At 38.5% G+C, this 20,676-nt stretch overlaps 1 pseudogene across 2 annotated transcripts in view; it reads right to left on the bottom strand.

Moving 5' to 3' along the window:
• Positions 1-202: 202 nt before the first annotated feature.
• Positions 203-20,676, bottom strand: part of LOC101724527 (MYND-type zinc finger-containing chromatin reader ZMYND8 pseudogene) — a 173,235-nt pseudogene continuing 152,761 nt past the window's right edge. Inside the window, exon 4 of one of the 2 annotated variants that reach the window (XR_015444102.1) lies at positions 203-5,009. The product of XR_015444102.1 is annotated as an MYND-type zinc finger-containing chromatin reader ZMYND8 pseudogene, transcript variant X1 (transcript). The remainder of the gene's footprint in view (positions 5,010-20,676) is intronic. The other variant, XR_015444103.1, reaches the window with a different exon arrangement.

The raw sequence follows: 20,676 nt of genomic DNA, 5'->3' as shown, positions 1-20,676 counted from the left end.
GGACACAGGGTTGATGAATTCCCTTTCCCCACCTCTGGAGGAGAGGAACTCTGGGCAAGATGCTGCCTTATTTACCCAGAGAGAAAAGTATTTGCAGAATAGATTAGATTTGGCCAATGGAAAGGAGGGAGGGACATTAAGTTGGAAACATTTCCGTTTCCTCATAATTTTGAAGCAAAACCACACAACAAGCAGCAAGATATATTTTTTAAAACATTTTAATGAACATATCATCATTCATTCATTCTTGTCTCTTTCAGTGCTCTTGATAAATTGTGCTGAAATATCTGCCTAGCTCTTATCATCTGTTTGAAATTGGGGCTGTCAGAGTCATGATGGAAAGCAGACTAATCTAACCCAAGTTAGAAGCAACAGATTTCACTCTATGTAACATTTCTTTGTACTTAGAAATATATATATAATATATATAATTATCTAAATACACATAATTTTTATTTGCAGATTTCTTGATGAGGTGATTTATCATAGAAAATTTGGCCATGGCAGAACTTGTCTGTCTAGCCATTTCCACAAAGATTCCCTTCTTCCTTACTACTGCTCTGTACTTCTCCCAAATCTATTCCCGAACATCAGATGAGAGAGGACAGGAACAAACAAGAACAAGTGAAATTGCTACACTCTTAAATGTCAGAACCCTAATGTTGGGATCATGTAATTTAAATCTAGCCTTATACATTTTAATTCCAAACTATTAATTACCAAAAGAATACCATAATACCATAAATACCACAATACTTAAAGAAAATATCTGACAACAAAGAAGACATTTATCAAATACATAAGCATCAAGAATAAATGAAGCATAAGTGGATTAGTGTTTCCATGCTATAGAGTTTGAAAAAATCCAACCCAAAATAATTATTTCTATTTTAATATACAGCAAATTATCCATAACTAATGACTCTGTAGAATAAATTCTATTGCTATTAAACCACAATGACGACTACTGTATTTCATCAATTCTAAGGTGAACTTTTTTTTTTTTTTTTGCCAAAACAGATTAATTTTAAAAAAAGTGAAGAATCTGAAAAAACTGGGAGGGAAGGAGGGGAGAACCCAAAAGACCATACTGTGTGAGTCCACTGGCTCAGTTACAAAGAAACACCATCATCAAAAAAGACATTTAAGTTTAATACAAATTTTACACAAAGAAAATGTGAAAAAATATTTCCATATGCTAAAAGCATTTATGCTTCACAAATAAGCCTAGCTAGGCTATTTTTTTTCTTTTTTGACAACTGAAATTCACAAATGTTCTTTCTCCTGTTTTCTTCTAGTACGTCTTCTTATTTCTTCTCTAATATGGGTAACTAGCTGGAAACTATAGTTCGCATCTTCTTATCAACTGGCTGGCTGGTGATGAGCTTTTCAGCTCCTCGTATCAACAATGAAGAAAAGGTAAATGAGACTAAAACGTACAACAAAATGTACTGGAATGATATCGTATAATTAATTTTCTCATATACATACATTGTCTTTTGCTTTGACCAATGCCTTTTGTTTTACACAAGATACAGCATACGTAGTGTAACAGACAGCGTGACGGTCTCGCTTTCTCTCATACTGCCTCTGCTTCATGCTTACATAAAAACGTAGAACTGCATCCTGGAAATAATACCTACATGCGCCATCCCAATGGCTGTGCCAATGTTGTGCTCGGAGCGGGCCGACCCGCGCTTCTCGCTGCTGCTCTAGGAACTGGATTTGGTGCTCTGGGAATGGTCAGAGGCTCGTTTGGAGCCTAAGAGAATGGAGGAGGGCATCTCTCTGGAGCCAGAAAGGTCGAGGGTCGAGCCACTGTCCTTGCTTTTCTCAGCTGACATCTCCTTCTCTTTGGAGGCGCTGGCCGTGTCTGCAGGGGATGACTGGGCACTGGCGGAGCTCCCCTGAGAAGGCTTGTTTAGGGTTTCCGTGTTCACCTCAGCATCCACTTCCTGCTGAGGGGCGGTAGCTGACTGGGTGCAGGACTTCATGTGCTCAGGCCAGTGGGCCTGCTGGCAGGGGTAGTCACAGTAGCTGGTGTTCCAGCAGCAGTAGAAGATGGCCTCCTTCTTGCAGTTGGCACACCACTGCTTCTTCTTGGTCTCATCCACCGCCTGTTGCTTCTCAAGCTCCAGCTGCTTCTTCACCTCAGCGATGAGCCCGTCCCGCTCCTGCTCCAGGCTCTGTCGCATCTCGGCCATTGTCAGCTCCAGGTTGTGTTTCATCTCAGACAGCTCCTGCTGGTGCAGCCACTGCAGCTTCTCGATCTCAATCCTCAGCCTGCGGATCTCCGCTATTGTGCTTCCAGTAGTGTTTTTGGAAAGATCGTTAAATATTTCTGTCATAGTTCCTTTTATTGCATCCATCATTTTGCTAGTGTACTTGGTGATGTCCACTGCAACATTGGTGGAGGCTGTGGCGATGGGCAGGTCAGTGCTGATCAAAGACACAAGGGTGCTGCCAGAGCCCGAGCTGCTGATCAGGGACGATGGCTGCATGCTGGTCACCAGTGTGATGGTGGATGTGGACGGGCTCTGCGTGACCTCTTTCTGCTGGACAGTTGATGAGTTCCACACGACCCGCTGCATGGCTGGCGCGGTCTCCTTCAGTAAAAGAGGCCTCTGCTTTTTCACCGGGCTCCGTGTGATGGCGGTGGCTGGTGCTGTGACCGTGAAGGTGGACATTGTGCTGGTGGTGGCAGGGACACCAGCTGCGGAGGTTTGGGCGGCAGAGCGAGTGAGCATCAGCGTTTCCAGGGGAGACTGGATGCCGGCTGCCATGGTGGACGGTGGCGCTTTACCTGCAACAGCCTGCTTAGGAGATGGCTCTTTGGGTTCCTTCTTATTTTTTTGACCCTCCCGCCCAGAATGGTCTTCTCCTAAATCTATGACAAGTTCACTCTCTGAATCGTAGTCCAGGCCCAAATGCACTGTTGGGGAATCCATCTCGTCTTTTCTTTTCAGCTTATCCTTTGTGGGATGAGGTGATGGTTTTGCTTTTTCTGCAAAGTCCTTCTCCGGCTCAGGGCTGCCCTTATCCTTGACTGGCCCTGGGTCTGCCTTCTCGCTGGCTGGTGATGAGCTTTTCAGCTCCTCTTTGACCTCGATTGGGTTTTCAGGCTTGGGCTTTTTTTTGACAGTGGACAGCTCTTTGCCCACCTGACTACCCTCTTTGTCCTCTGGGTCTTCTGGCTCGTTCTTGGTCTTCTGCTCATCGTCACTGATATATTCACTATCACTACTATCTGACTTCTCGGAATCCTCGGAATCGCTGTGCTCTGCGGCCATATAAATATCTTCTGAGATTTCATTTATGCCTAACTGTGCTTTGCAGCTCTCTATCGTCTTGTCCAGACTCAGCTGGAATTGGCTGCGAATCTGCCGCTTAGGAGAGATGAGAGGAACTGGGGCTGACTGCTGCTGGACTAGCTCGCTCAGCTCCTTCAAGTCCATCTCGGCTTTGCTTCGATCGAGGTTAAGATTCAGGATGCTTCCAGTGGTGGATGTTTTGTCTGTTTTCATCATGATTGGTGCTGACGCTTGTGGAGAGAAAGGTTTTGGGCTGCCGGACAGGCTCTCTGCTTGTCCTGTCTTGGTGGAGGCTGGTGAAGCTGTGCTCTTGTCCAGGAAGTCCATGGACTCCTCGCTGGTGCTAAAGTGGCTGGACAGGGCCTTCTTCTCCACGTCCTGCTCCACGTCCTGCTCCACGTCCTGCTCCATGTCAGAGCCTGTGCTCATAGGCGAGCATGGCATATTCGACAAGGAAATCCTGTGGCCTGTGCCCCCGCTCAGTGTGGGCTTGCTCAGGAGGATCTTGGGGGACACCGTCATGTCAAAGTTGAGTTTCACCTTCTCCTGCTTGTCGATCTTGGCGGTGCCAGCGCTGGGGTTGTCGGGGTCCAGCAGCATCTGGTACTGGCTGTTGGGTGTGTATGGCGTCCTGAAAGGAGAGTAATTAAAAACCCCAAACTTCCGGAGGATGTTCTCCATGTAAACCTCCATCTCTTGCATGGCGCTACTGAAGATGCTTTTCGTCTTTTTCACAGAAAAAGGGATTTCTTTAGACATGAGGTAGCAATTATTTATTGGAACCCAGGCCCTGTCGTGTTGTCCAAAGAAACGGGCATCGACTTGCCCGTCTTTATCCCTCAGAGCTTTTGCAGGCCAGAATGGAAAGCCCTTCAGTTTTGCCCAGACCAAGGGATGTGGATTGCTACAAGGCTCACAAAACCAGTTATCTCGTTTTTGGCAAGCAGCTAGATAACATTCTGGACATACTTCAATTTCATTCATCTCATGTTCACAGATTTTGATGACTACTTTCGCTATTTGAGTCAATTTGTGATTTCCCCCGTTATAAATGATGCAGTTGTGCAAAATCCACTTTGCATCAGCCAGGAAGGCTTCGGTGCAGCCATACATTTTCATTTTAGCATTCTTTTCCAATGTACAAAGATCCATGGGATGGAAAATATGTTTGGCATAGTCAGGATGCTGTTCCAACGGAATGGGCTCCTGGAAGGCATCTGTCCCTGGCTGCTTCATCTTCTGAATGGCAAACTTGAGCAGGTAGGAGAGTTGCTCAATGGTCAGCATGGTCATGGCTTTGCTCTGGGTCTCGATGCATTCTGCTACTGTAATCTTCTCACATTCAGGACAAAACCAGCCCTCCTCTGCTTCTGATGTCAGTCTCAGACACTTAGCGTGATAAACCCGGGGACAGAGCTCACAGCAAAGGACTTGGCCTTCCCGGTGACAAACCCAGCAGTAGAAATCATTTTGTCCATCCTGCTCCTTATTGTTACTGTTCAGTAAGCCGGGTGTCTTTTTCTTTTTAATGGGGCTTGTTGATGTGTCCTGTGGCGAGTGGCCATTGGAAGAATGCGGAGGGCTGGGGAACTTTCTTTTCTGGGTTGTTCTCTCTGTAGAGCCAGGATCTTTGGAGCAAGTAGAGATATCCATGCCTTCTACCACCTTCTGTTCTGTTTTATTTCCTCTTCAGCCAAGCTGAAACAGAGCAAATTACATTCATGTTTAGGTATGCTAAGAACCCACCCCAGGGGGGCAGCTGAAGATGAACTTTTTAACAGATGCATCTTACAACCAATAGTGTAATAGTTTCATAGGCAACATTTTTTTCATTTTATGGGCACATACAACAATGCATCTTATGTCCAATGGTGTTTTGCATTTAGTGATATGTGTAATTATCTATGCCAACAAAAAGAACTTTAGCAATTCATATTTTGAGTAACTCTCAAAATACCATGTACTAAGTTTAGGTAATGAGGAGGCAAAGATAAATAGAATATGTCCTTGATTTCACAATTAATAATACAGTAAGAGGGTCACATATGAGTTACTAAGTGTGTTAGTTACTTTTCTCTCATAGCTGAGACAAAATACCCAACACCCAAAGTAAAATGAAAAGGGTTTTTTGGCTTACAGTTCATAGAGGTTTCAGTTCATAATTGGCTGGCTCCAAGGCTGGGATGGCAAACAAGCATCTCAGAATAGAAACAACATGGCATGCAAAAGGTAGCAAAGGCAACAAGAGGATTTAACAGCATTTCCCGCCCCTTTTATCTTATTCAGACTACTTAGGGCGGGTAGCACCCACACCCTTAATCCTAGTGCCCGTGAGCCTAGCATTACATCATGAATCAATTCCAGCTTCACACACTCTAGATCTATGACCACATGAGGCTTTGGGGGACATCTAGACCCAAACCATAACACTAAACAAGTTCAAAATTTAGTGCTGTTGATATACAAAGGGAGGGCAATGTCATTCTAATTAAGAGATTAGGGAAGGTAATGGAAGAGGTCATTTTTGAGGTTACTCTTGAAAGATACATAGGTGTCCATGGTGGACATTTGATGCAGAGAAATATAGATATAGAAGGTTAGGGGAATGAGATCTAGTCTAAGGAAAAGGAGAAGCAAATCCATAGCAAATGGAATTACTCAAGAACTATCAGAGAGTTGTGATGTTAACTGAGTAGGGAAAGCAACCAGCAAGCCCAGTTGGGTACAATAGAGGTTAAAATTCAGATTGGATGAGGTACATTAAGTTTGAGATATTTGTGTTGAGATTGGATGTTGTAGTAGACATATGCCATTTTTGATTGCCCATTTCACACTGAATTTCCCCACTGTGTGGGTGCCATTGCAAGTAGATCTTATTTCCCACCATGGAAGTGAAAAAAAGTCAAATACTCGCTTTACTGATTTTCTTGCTGCTAAACTACAGTTGTGAGACCTAGCTTTGCCCAAGTAGACAAACTTGCACACCTACCCAGAGTGTGATCCTGGAGTTAGTGATGTAAAAATGCAAGGCCAGGGAACAGTTCTCTTGGAGATGATGACAACAGCAGAATCCGGTGTCCAAGGGAAGTTACAATCACCAGCATCCGGTGGTGGTAACAGTGCCCTCTTCACCACACTGGTTGTATTAAGTAATTTTGGCCAGAGTCCTAGGTATGTAACCTCCCAAATGTTTTGGCTATTTTGCATCCTGATCACAGTTTCCCAGCTTTCCCAAGCATACTTGAGAAATGACTTTCAATGTGTTGCTTTTCTATTTGACTCAGTTTCTTGTGGTGTGTAAAGTAAGAGCTCTGGGTCCTACAGACATACACCAGATGTCTGACAAAGATTTGGAAAATCAGTATAGTACATAGGAGGGAAGTCAGCCTAAAGAATTAGATAGGCGAATTATTTGACTAGGACTGAAAATAAAAGCTAAGGGAGACAATACAGATGCATGCAGAGAAAAGGATAAATGGAATGTCATCATTTTGAAGGAAGGATGAACCAAGAACTCAGCATCTATAAGAGAAGGGAAGGAGCAGAAGAGCATCATTTAAAATACACAGGCCCTGAGAGCCAACTCTATCCTGAGTATCTTGCATAAGCTAAATCATCTGATAGTTATAAGAATTGAGGTATATATTGCTATACTGACTTTATTGATGAAAAAATGGGATACATATATCTTAATTATTTTTCTGAAAGTCATGTAAATAATAAGCGATGTGTCAAATATTCAAAATCAGATTTTTCTGATTCCAACACTGGACTAATTCTCTTCTAAAAAGCTTTAGGAAACACACACAGAAGTCAAAGATAAGGCCTTAGTTCAGAGGTCTTAACTCTGGCTTCACACTGAAATCACCTGGAGACATATGGAAACTGGTAAAGCTTAGGCCCCACCTCTAGAGTTTCTATTCTGATAGTTCTGCAGTGTGGCCTGGGGATTGGGAAATTCAAGAGCTTCATAGGTAGTTACAATGTGTAACCATGTTTTGGAATCACCATGGTAGGTGGTATTTCAGCACAGATGAGAGATGACTTACAGAATGAGTGTGAAGTTAGGCTCAGAGGTAGTAAATGGCCAAGTGAAATACTGATAAGGAACAGTGCAGTTAGAGGAACAGATCTGAGGGACACAAATTTGAAGTGAGATGAAAAGTAAGTTAAAAGTGGACACAGAGAGTATAGACTATTCTCATAGTACTTACAGAGTTGAAGAAAGGTTGATAGTCACTCAAGAGGCGTACATTCTGAGAAAATGTTTTGAGAAGATGCAAAGCTATGGAGAATATCTGTAGGCTGAGGGAAAGGGGCCAGTGGGAAGTGGGAATTGGAGATAAAAGGAAAAGGTTGAAGTCCTGGAGGTGATGAAATCAGTTATTCACGAGGAAAGGTTACTTTTGGCAAGAAAGTGGATGCTTCTTTTAATACAATAAAATATATTTATGTGTTGAAGAGAGTTGATATAGTGAGAAAGTAATGAGAAGTGCTTAAGGAAAATGGAAGAATGTAATTGGAAATATGAGCATAAGGAATGGAACAAAGGAGCCAAAATAGCATTCACATGCAATCATATAAAATTTTAAGTGTAATCAATCATTATGGTTACACGACCTTCTTAGACAAGTAGTTTTGAGAAGGTGAAAAAAATCCTAATGGAGTTTACTCACAGCAGGGAATCACCAGGGCTGATCAAGTTGTAGTTCAGGGGAGTGAGAAACTTTGAGAATACTACCGAGTTTACACATAAATGCATTTTAAAAATCTAAACAAGACTGTTTACTTTGACATAAGATCTAGTATATCAAAATTTACATGCGCTTCCATCTCCAAACTGATGCAAAAATATATGAAATTCAAAACTCAAGTTGAAATCTAAATGCATCCTATGACAGATGATGATGACTCTAATAGAGGAAGAAGTTGTGGTTTCAAATCAAGTAATAATTATAAGTGATTAGAGTTCTAAATAATTAATTTTGTATTTCATCTTTCTTGCTTTCAGACAGGCTACATTTCAGACCTTGGCCAAAAAATATACATATTATGCATAAAATCACCCCACTACAGAGTGCTAGTTCTATTGGCAATGCCTTTAAAAATTCAATGGGGAGAGAAAGAGATTCTCAAATATTGCTGAAGTTGATGTATTTGTTCCTTTCTGCTAAATCAGATCCCTGAAGGCTATAAATTTCCAATTGTTTCTTAAACCTCATTTTAGCCATAATATTTTATTGGTGACACTGTTTTTGAGAAATATTCTTATAGTAAACAGTGGCATTAAACTTGGTACTTTCTGTTCTTTGAAATGCTCTCTTTCAATCTGATACCTGGCATAACATGTCCCTTCTGCGAAACTACATACTTCGAATCACTTCCCCTGTTCATTGAAAGACAAAGCTACAGATTGTTTAGGGGTTATATAAGTAGAAAACTATAAATAGAAGCAAGGAAATGATTAGCACAACATTCAGTTTAGTAGTTATTGCTGTGTGGAGAATACAGAGGATGTCATTGGGGGAGCATATAAAGGCTTCCAAGATACTGCTAACATTCTATTTCTTGATCATGCAACTACATCCTTATTTCTTTCTGATTTCTGCATAGTTCTATATGTAATTATACTTTAATAAAACTGTGTTAAAAACAAATAAGAATAAATAAAATAAAAGCAGCATTCAGTCTATGTCTATCCCTGAGGGATATAGAATAGTTCGGGAGAAATTTGACAACTGTATAGCAATTCTTAAATTCCAATTATATTGTACTGTTTCAGAACCTGATTATCTCTAATTGCAGAAAATGTGTTAAAATTAGGCTTTTATTTCTTAATTCTCCTAAAATTTTAGTATTTCCCTGAAGATAATTTATTTGAACATACTTTTTTAATGTTTCAATTTTTAACTTTTATATCCAGGAATCTAAAATTATGTTAAAATTTAAGAAATTTCACTATAATAAAAAAAGGCAAAAAATGACAAATGCTGGTGAGGATGTAGAGAAAGGGGAATTCTTATGCATTGTTGGTGGGAATTTAATTAGTAGGGCCACTATGGAAAATAGTATGGAGGCTCCTCAAAAAGATCAGAAATAGAAGTACCATATGATCCAGCAATCCCATTACTGAGTATATATCCAAAGGAAATAAAATCAGTATATCAGAGATATCTGCACTTCCACATTTATCCCAGCACTAGTCACAATAACCAAGCTACAGAATCACCTGGAGTCCATCAACAGATGAATGGGTGAAGAAAATTCCATGTGAATTGTATACGTAATGGAATAATATTTACACATAAAATGGATAAAACCTGTTATTTGTGATAACATGAGTACACCTTGACATCATAATGCTAAGTGAAACTAGCTAGACATAGAAAGAAATGCCACATGATTTCACTCATATGCAGTCTTAAAAAGCTCAGCTTATAAGTAGAGAGCGAAAATAGTAGCTACCAGAGGACAGAAAGTTGGGGGTAGGTAGAGACTGATTAATGGGTATAAAATCACATCCAGAAAGGAGGCATATGAGTTCTGGTGTTCTATTATACAAAGAGTGATTATAGTTAATAATATTATATTTTATATTTCAATATATCCAGAAAAGAAGAATTTAAATGTTCTCATCACTTGATGGTAGCCATTCTTTCTGGTGTGATATGGAATCTCAGTGTTTTAATTTGCATTTCTTGAATGGCCAGCGATGCTGAATATTTTTTTCATGGATTTATTGGCCATTTGTGCTTCTTCTTCTTAGAAATGTCTATTCATTTCAGATCCCCATTTTTCAAATGGGTCTTTAAACTTGGTATATTCTAGATATTAGTCCTTTGAGGAGTTGCTGGCAAAATTTTTTCCCATTCTGTAGATTATCTCTTCCCTCTGTTGGTAGTTTCCTTTGCTGTGCAGAAGCATTTTAATTTGATGTAATTCCACTAGTTGATTCTTGGCATTATTCCTTGTACAATCAGGGTTTTGTTCATAAAGTATTTGCCTACACCTATGTCTTCAAGAGTTCTACCTATTCTGTCTTCTAGCTAAGTGTTTCCATTCTAATGTTTAGATCTTTAATGCATTTTGATTTTAATTTAATGAATGCTGCACGATATGGGTCTAAATTCAACCTTTAGCATGTGGATAGCCAGTTTTCTCTGTATAATTTGCTAAAGAGGCTGTCTTTCCTTCAGTAAAGGAATTTGGCCCTTTTGTCAAAAAGAACCAATAACAAATGCTAGCGAAGCTGTAGGGAGAAAGGAATCCTTCTCCATTGTTTGTGGACTGTAAACTGATACAACTACTATGGGAATCAATATGAAGATTCCTCAAAAAAACTAAAAGTAAAAATTCCATGACTCAGCCATCCCCTTCTAGGTACCTTCCCAAAAGAGTTAAAGACATAATTCCACAGTGATATATGCATACCCATGTTTATAGCATCATAATTCATAATAGCTAAATCTTGGAAACAGTCTTTATGTCCATCAACAGATGAATGGTTTAAAAAAATGTGGTATTTATACACAATGGAGTACTACTCTGCCATAAAGAAGTTAAACTTGAGTTATTTGTAGGAAAATGGATGCACCTTGAGACCACAATGTTAATTGAAGTAATTCAAACACACAAGATTAAATATAGAATAGTTTCTCTTATATGAAAAACTCACTATATATATATATATATGTATATATTATGAAATAAAAGACAAATAATAGAAAAAAAGGCATTGTAATTCAGTGTGGACAATGTATCCAAAAGTGTATCTTGACTTAGTAAAATTGTCTTACATCTTTTATATGTTCTTTGGACTATTATTCTAGTTTTCATTCCGTATATATGATTAACTTTATAAGGTCTTATAAGATGAATGAATCTGATGGTGGAAAAATAAAAGGGGAGAAGAGAGGGGAAATTGAAATGTGTTATGTACATGAACCAATTTCATATAGTTAATGTAATCATTATGTACTGCAAACATGTACCAAGAAAAGTAAAAAAAAAATGAAATGCATAATTGGCATAAAAATATTCTCATCACAAAAATGTTTGTGATAACAGTTACCTAAATTCCCTGAGGTGATCAACACACAATGTATAAAGATACTAAAACATCATACTAAACCCCGTAATTATATACAATTGTTATCTATTAATAAAAATAACAAATTTCACAGTTTTCCATAGAAATAAAGACATAATTCTCCTCCATAACTGATCCTCATGCTTCTGCCAGAATACTTTCAGAGACAAACACTCAGTTTTCAAATAATTGCTATTGTTATATATTTCTTCCTTAGATGAACTAAAATCAGCCTCCCTGCAACTTTGATAATTATTCCAGTTCCACACTGCAAAACAATATCGACTATGTTAAATTGTTTTTCTATATCTATGTTAAATTGTTAAATAGTAGAAAACAGCATTTAATAGAATAGCAATGGGGACAAGCATTTTTTTAATCTCTCTAATTACTTGGTCTTATTTTTTCATATAAAGTGGAGTGAAATGACCTCTCTTGTTAGGTTAAGACAATTGGAGATATTATACATTAAGCACCAGAAACAAATCTAATTCCCTAGAGTAGGAGCTCAAAAAAAATGTATCTCTCAGAAATTATGATTAAAGATAACACATTTCCTCTTTGTCCTTCTTTCTCTAGCCAGAACCTTCCAGTTACTTTAAACTACTCTTTTTTGTGATATGCTCTCTAGACCTTTCACAGTCCTGAATCTTGCTTTCTTGCAAAGTCAGGGATCACACCTAGCTTGTTCATTATACAGACAACTGCTAAGTGCTATATCTGTTCAATATCAGGCATAGTGCCTGGCACAGAAAAGTTACATTCTCCAGATATCTGCAATGAATTAAGGAAAGAATGAGAAATTTGATGTTATCAGTTATAATTAGTGAAAGTTTGTGATGATGAGCAACACAATAGATATTCATCAAAGTAGGATCTGAGACAAAGTTTTAAACTAGAGCTTATTCTAAAAGGAATGAGTAGATTTTTTTCATTTAATCCTCATGAAAAGTCTTTTAGTCAAGTACTATTCTTTTACTTTTTGGTACCGGGGATTGAACTCAGGTCCTTGTGCTTTGGAGGCAGGCGGTAGAACCACTGAGCTAAATCCCTGGCCCTGGCCAAGTACTATTAGTATTCTCTTTATTTATGAAGAAACTGGAAAGCTTACTAAAAAACTACCGTTGCATTTATAGTAAGAATCAAAATTGGGGTTCCACAATAGGTATGATTCTTTGTTTTTAACTCAAAATCTGCTCTTCTAATCAACTAGAAAGCAGATAGCTCAATGCAGTTCCTATCCCCTTGGGGAACTGGCTCAAGGGCTGTATTAGTTTTCTAGGGTTGCCATAACAAAGTACCACAGTTTGGGTGGCTTAACAGAGATTTATATTCTCATAGTTCTTGAGGCCATAAATCTGAGATAAAGGTATCAGCAAGGCTGGTTTCTTCTTTCAGCCTTTCTTCTTGGCTTATAAATGGCTTTCTTCTTCTGGTATCTACAGATAGACTTCCCTCTGTGTGTATCTGTCTGTTGTTCAAATTTCCTTTATTTATAGGGACACCAGCAATACTGGATTAGGAACCACTTCCATGGGTCTTAATGACTTCATCTTACCTTAATTATCTCTTTAAAAGGTCCATGTTCAAACACAGTCACATTCTTAAGTACCAGGGGTTACAGTTTCAACATATGAACTGGGGGGGGGGTCAGCTTTCATATCTGCCCTAATAGATATTTGAAATCACATCTATACTGGTTAGTAATTGTCTATGGATAAAATTTAAGAGTTTTGTGAACATAAATGGAAGGAAATCAAATGTTCACTTTCATAAACATCAAGGTGAAATTTAGTATTTCCTTCGATAATCCAAAATGAAATAAATCAGACACAGGAAGCTAAATATTGCATGATTTCTCTTATATTAGAAACCCCAAATATAAATAATTTAAAGAGCAAAATAAAAGATGATAGGAAACAGGAAGGTAGACTTTGTGGAGAATTAAAGGGGATCTGGACATGGAGGGAGATGGAACAAAAGGGGGGGGAGAAGTAAAAGAATCAAGATTATATATATATATATATATATATATATATACACACATATATACACATACCTCATGATGAATATATTTATTATGTATTACAAACATATACTAATAAAAATGAATTCAGGTAACAAAGCACAGTAGTATGAAGTGTATCTCTTTGTCATCAAAGTCACAAATATTCTGTCATATTACAGTTGTTGCAGGTATCTCACACATTTTTATACTCATCATTACACTAAAATAATGATAAATTATGGACCCATTTCTGAACCTGGGCTTTTAACATATTAATAGAGAAATACTATCTCACTATATCACAAACTTTTTCAAAGTATCTTGATAGTTGTATTTCAGCTTAATTGATTTTCTTTTAAATCTTAATTTATTTTTCACAATTAAAAACATAACTCTGCCTTCCGGGTTGGTGTGCCACGGCTCCCAGTGCAGAGTAGGTGGCTTCCGGGCCAACCTGCCACCACTCCCAGCAAAGAGGAGGTGAGCCATGCAGGCACCAGTAGCATGCCCCACCCCACCATCGAAATGAGAAGACATGTAAACAAGCCTCAGAAACAGACTTCCAGATCACCTACAGCAACCCCAAAGGGAAAAGATATGGAGCACTCGGATACTCAACTACCTGGACTCCCTGAACTAGCAACGAAAGAGGATCTGGAAAAAATAAAATCAAAAATAATTTCTCACATAACAGCATATATTGTGCCCACTGTGCAAGATATGATTAATAAATCTAGAGAAGACACAGATAAAAACATAGAGGAGCTGAGGAACATGATGGAATCCCAACATAGGAAACAAAGGGAATCCATAAAATAGATGCAAACAGATTTCCACAAGATGAAAAACTCCACTGAAAGTTTATGCAACAGAATGAGCCAATGTGAAGACAGAATTTCAGATATAGAAGATAAGACTGCAAATAGTGACCAGGAAAAGAAAAATTTCTTTAAAATAGTAATGGACCACGAGAAATCAATCCAGCACCTGCTAGACAATGCAAAAAATACCATAAGACTGATCAGAGTCAATGAAGAAACAGGAGAGAGTGCAGATGACATTAAAAAAAACTGTTCACAGAAGTGATGGCAGAAAGCTTCCCAAGCAGGGGAAAAGAACGTCAAATACAGATAAGTGAGGCATATAGGACTCCAAATAGCCTTGATCAAAAAAAATCTACACATAGACATATAATTGTTAAGATTCCAGAAACCGAACAGAGGAACAAAGTTCTACAAGCAGTCAGAGAAAAGAAACAAATCACATACAAAGGAACGCCCATCAGAATCACAGCAGACCTCTCAATGCAAACCCTCAAGGCAAGAAGAGCTTGGAGTGAAGTATTGCAAGTCGTGCAGGAAAACAGTCTCCAACCAAGCTTGATGCACCCTGCAAAACTATCTTTCAAAATTGATTGAGAAATAAGATACTTTCATGACAAAGAGCACCTTAGGAACTTCATGAATACCAAACCAGCACTCCAAAAAATTTTAGACAATACCCTAGGAAAAGACAATGAGGATCACAACCCCAGGAAGCCCAGCAGCATGCATCCACCAGGCATGACAAGAAATTAAAAGCAAAAGAGGAGAATCCAACAAAAAGAAAAAGTCATGACAATGATAAGTCAATACATATCAGTTATAACCATCAATGTTAATGGTCTCAACTCACCAATCAAAAGAAACAAACTGGCAGAATGGGTCAAGAAGCAAGATCCAACAATATGCTGGACACAAGAAACACATTTAATTCAAAAAGAAACTCATAGACTGAAAGTGAAAGGGTGAGAAACAATACTAAATGCAACAGGAACCTGAAAAAAAGGAGAAATAGCTATCCTCTTTGCAGGCCAAATGGACTTCAAACCAACACTGATAAGAGAGACGAAGAAGGACACTATGTCCTTGAAAAGGGAAAATCCAAGAGGAAGAGATGACAACCATAAATATCTATGTACCAAACACTAGTGAACCCAACTATATAAAACAAATGCTAACGGACATGAAAAATCATATAAGCACTAATAGAATAGTAGTGGGGGACCTCAATACCCCACTGTCACAAATAGATAGACCAACTAGACAAAAAACAAGCAACAAAATCCTAGAACTCAATGAAACTCTTCCACAAATGAAGTCAACAGATGTTTACAGAGTGTTCCAATACACAAAATCAGAATACACATTCTTTTCAGCTGCACATGGGTCCTTCTCCAAAACAGACCACATGCTCACTCATAGAACAGATTTAGGTAAGTGCAAAGGAATTGAAGTTATCCTCTGTATATTATCAGACCATAGTGCAATGAAATTGGAGATCAATAGCAAAAGAAACCGCAAAAATTTCATAAACACGTGGAAATTGAACAACACACTTCTGAATAACCAATGGGTCAAAGAGGAAATTAAAGAAGAAATCAGACAGTTCCTTCAATTAAATGACAATGATGATACAACATATTGGAATCTATGGGACACAATGAAAGGAGTCTTACGAGGGAAATACATAGCAGTGAATACACACATTAGGAAAACAGAGTGAGCCCAATTAAACAATCTGATACTGAACCTCAAGCTTCTAGAAAAAGAAGAGCAGGAAAAACCCAAAGCTCATACAAGGGAGAAAATTATAAAGATCAGAGCAGAAATTATGGCAGTGGAGACTAAGAGAAAGATACAAAAAATTAATGAAGCTAAGAGTTGGTTCTTTGAAAGAATAAACAAAATCGACAAACCATAGCCAACTTTAACAGAAAAAGGAAAGAAATGGCCCAAATCCATGCAATTAGGAAAGAAAAGGATGAAATTGTAAAGGACCGAGCAGAAATCCAGAGGATCACCAATAACTATTTTGAGAATCTATATGCCAATAAGATGGAAAACACAGAAGAAATGGAGATTCCTAGACAGGTATGAATTATCAAAATTGAACAAAGATGACCTAAAAATTCTAAACAACCCAGTATCAATCAACGAAATTGAAAATGTAATTAAAAACTTACGAACTAAGAAAAACCCACGTTCTGATGGCTTCACCACTGAATTCTACAAAACATTTAGAGAGGAACTATTGCCACTACTGTTTAAACTCTTCAATGAAATTCAAAGGGAAGCAATATTCCAGAATTCATTCCTGGAAGTAAGCATCACCTTGATCCCCAAAGCAGAGAAAGACTCAACTGAAAAACACAACTATAGGCCAATCTCACTAATGAACACAGATGCAAAAATCCTTAATAAGATACTGGCAAATAGAATGCAAAAGATCATTAAAAAAATCATACACCCTGACCAAGTGGGATTCATCCCAGGAATGCAGGGATGGTTCAACATATGCAAATCAATCAATGTAATACACTATATCAATAGAGCCAAGGACAAAAACCATATGATCATCTCAATAGATGCAGAAAAAGTATTTGACAAAATCCAACACGCATTTATGATAAAAACCCTAGAAAAAAATTGGGATAGATGTTCTCGACCTCAATCTGATAAAAGCCATCTATGAAAAACCAACAGCCAATATCATACTAAATGGTCAAAAACTGAAATCCTTCACACTAAAATCAGAAACAAGACAAGGATGCCCACTATCACTGCTCCTGTTCAATATAGTCTTGGAAACATTAGCCACGGCAATTAGACAAGAGAAAGAAATAAAAGGAATAAAGTTAGGAAATGAAGAAGTCAAATTGTCATTATTTGCAGATGACATGATACTCTAAATAGAAGACCCCAGGACCTCAATCAAAAGTCTTCTAGACATAATAACCAAATTCAGTAAAGTAATTGAATACAAGGTCAACACCCAAAAATCAATAGCTTTCCAGTACACAAACAACAGACTCACTGAGAGAGAAATAGGGCAAACAATTCATTTCACAATAGCATCCAAAAAACTGAAATACCTAGGAGTCAACCTAATGAAAGAAATCAAAGACCTCTTCTCTGAATACTACAGCACTCTGAAAAGAGAGATTGAAGATATCAGAAAATGGACAGACATCCCTTGCTCCTTGGTAGGAAGGATCAACATAGTGAAAATGGCCATACTTCCAAAACTGCTATATAGATTCAATGCAATTCCAATTGAGATACCAGCAGCATACTTCATGGACCTTGAGAAAACAATCCAAAAATTCATTTGGAATAAGAAGAGTCCCAGAATAGAAAAAGCAATTCTAGGCAACAGAGACATGGCAGGGGGTATCACAACCCCCAACTTGAAACTATACTACAAAGCTACTGTGAAAAAACCAGCATAGTACTGGCAAAGAAACAGACCTGAGGACCAGTGGAACAGATTAGAAGATGCAGAAACAACTCCAGACACACTCAGCCACCTCATCTTTGATAAAGGAGCCAAACACCCTCACTGGAGGAAAGATAGACTCTTTAATAAATGGTGCTGGAAAAATTGGGTTTCAACTTGCCAAAGACTAAAACTCGACCTATATCTCTCACCATGCACTCAACTAAAATCGAAATGGATTAAAGATCTAAATATTAAAACAGAAACACTAAACTGGCTGAAAGAGAGTTTAGGAAGAACTCTTGAAGACATTCATGTAGGATAAGATTTTATGAAAGAAACCTCAGTTGCCCGTGAACTAGCTCAAATAATCAACAAGTGGGATCTCTTCTTACTAAAAAGCTTCTGCACAGCAAAAGAAACTACCAGCAGTGTGAAGAGACAACCCACAATGTGGGAAAAATTTTTCACCAGCGGTCCTTCAGACAAAGGTCTACTATCTAGAATCTATAAAGAACTTAAAAAAATCAGACCTCCCAAATTTAAAGACCAAATCCAAAAATGGGCATCTGAAATCAACAGACATTTCTCACACAAAGAAGTAGAAACAGCAAATAAACAAATGAAAAAATGTTCAACATCATTGGTCATTTGAGAGATGCAAATGAAAACAATGCTGAGATTCCACCTCACCCCAGAAAGAATGGCTGCTATCATGAAATTAACCAATAACCAATGCTGGCTGAGCTGTGGGGAAAAAGGAACCCTGCTCCACTGCTGGTGGGCGTGTAAACTGGTGCAACCACTATGGAAATCAGTATGGAGATACCTCAAAGATCTAGGACTGGAAGTCCCATTTGACCCAGCTATTCTGCTGCCGGGTATCTTCCCCAAAGAATTAAAAGAATCATACCACAGTGACATATGCACACCCATGTTCATAGCAGCACAGTTTGTAATAGCTAAAAGTTGGAAACAGCCCAAATGCCCATCAACTGGAGACTGAATAAAGATAATGTGGTTTTATTTTGGTACCGGGGATCGAACTTGGGTCCTTGCACTTGCACAGCGGGCGGTGAAACCACTGCGCTAAATCCCCAGCCCTGAGCTAAATCCCTAGCCAAATGTGTGTTTTTTATAAAATAGAGTACTACTCAGCCATAAAAAATGAGAAATTACATTTATTACTAAATGGATGCATATCGAGGTGATACTCTTAAGAGAAATAAATAGGACACACATGTGTAAATACCGAATAGTTTATCTGGTGTGAGAAACTGAAAATGCAAGCAAGGACTAAAAGCTATAATAGATAATGTGAAATAGGAAAAAAAGGGGCAAAGGGGAAAGGAAAGTGGGAGGGGTAGGGGAAAGGAAAGAAGGGAATGGAATTAATATGAGAAAATGAAAAGATGGAAACAAAGTCTTTGTAAACAGAGAGGGATGGAGGGGTTGAAGGGAGAGCAGGGGAAGAGGGAAAAGTAAGAACCAAGAGAGATTATGTAAAGATGCAAATTTCCAATGATGAATGTCATTGTATTGTATACCTAAAATGTACCAATAAATTAAAAATTTAAAAAAACAAACACATAACTCTGAGAAGAGGATTCATAGGCTTCATCATGTCAAAGGGGTTCCTGGCACAAAAACTTTTAAAACCCCTGACTGATGGACCTAATTATAGATGATATCCCACGCAGAGATGAAACCAAGCCAACTTGGACAAAGCAGAATGAGTAGCCAATAATATTCTTACTTAAATTTTAACTAAAATATCTAATTTCTTTATAATCTGAGATCTCTATTGAGTATGTTGTGTCTCTCAAACCTATAAAGCTCACAGATTCATTTTATTTTACATTAGTTTAATCAAGCCTTAACTATGTCCTTTCTATGAGGCCCTCCACTTGGGCACTAACTAATCTCTGCCCACCTTGTTCATAAGGTCCCTGGGTCCTGTCTTTGTGCTTCAGATATATCAGCTAAGCATATTCCCTGAAGAGGACAATGACCTATGATTTTTCTGAAGAAAATGAGTTTTTGTATTCGTGAATTTTCTTTTTATTGTAATGAAGTACCTGAGGCTAGGTACTTACAAATACAAGACATTTATTTAGCTCACAATTTTGGAGGCTGAAAGTCCAAACAGCACAGTGCTGGCTCTAGCAAGGGCCCCTCTGTCTACATCCCTTCATGGCAGATGACACAACAGTGGTACATGCACATGCTAGAGTGGGAGATCACAAAGAAAGAAAAGAAGACAGAGAGACAAGGAAGGGGCCAGCCTTGCAACCTCCCATTAGGCCCCTCCTCTACACCAGTAAAATGAGGACCAAGCCTTCAGTACATGAACTCTTGAGGGACAAATCACATACAACCATAGCAGGTCTGTCCCCTGAGAAAGGGAAGGTATTAAGAGTAATAGATATGAGGCCCCTTAGAGATGTCTCATTACCAATTTGGCAGCCTGTATGCAGGCAATATTTTTCTCTGTCTGACCCGATCTTGAAGTCTCTAACTGATTTCCCCATCCCAACTCCTGGCAACTGTTTTTATGGTCTTAGTATCCTGAATTCTGTGGAGCAGAAGATCCAAGTTTTGTGAGCTACTGAATCCTATATACTTTGGGGGCTCTCATTAAGGAAAGGGTTACAAAACTACATACAGAAAATTAGGTATAGGTTCTAAAAAGGAACCCATGGAATTAGGAGAATGCTACCATGGTGAGAGGGTCTGGGGAAACTGGAGGACCTCCACAACCAGGGAAAATAGAGACCATGCTTCTCCACAAGGCCACCATCCTTAGGAGATTGTTTAGCAAATCTACTATGAAAATTTATAATGAAAGGACTTCCTAAACTAAAAGGTGCTAAAAAAACACATGAATTGTGCTTTTGTTATGCTCTAAGAAGTCTTCTCACAGAGATATCTCTCTTTGCAGCTCCTTATCAGGCAAGTCCTCAGAGGAAAGAAGTGGCAGTAGAAGTCATGGGAATTATACTTCCCCCAAG

The sequence above is a fragment of the Heterocephalus glaber genome, unplaced genomic scaffold (assembly GCF_053883595.1).
Source record: "Heterocephalus glaber isolate CG9 unplaced genomic scaffold, H.glaber_assembly_v1.0 deba00001594, whole genome shotgun sequence".
NCBI classification, from domain to species: domain Eukaryota; kingdom Metazoa; phylum Chordata; class Mammalia; order Rodentia; family Bathyergidae; genus Heterocephalus; species Heterocephalus glaber.
This window is presented reverse-complemented; position numbering and strand designations above follow the sequence as displayed.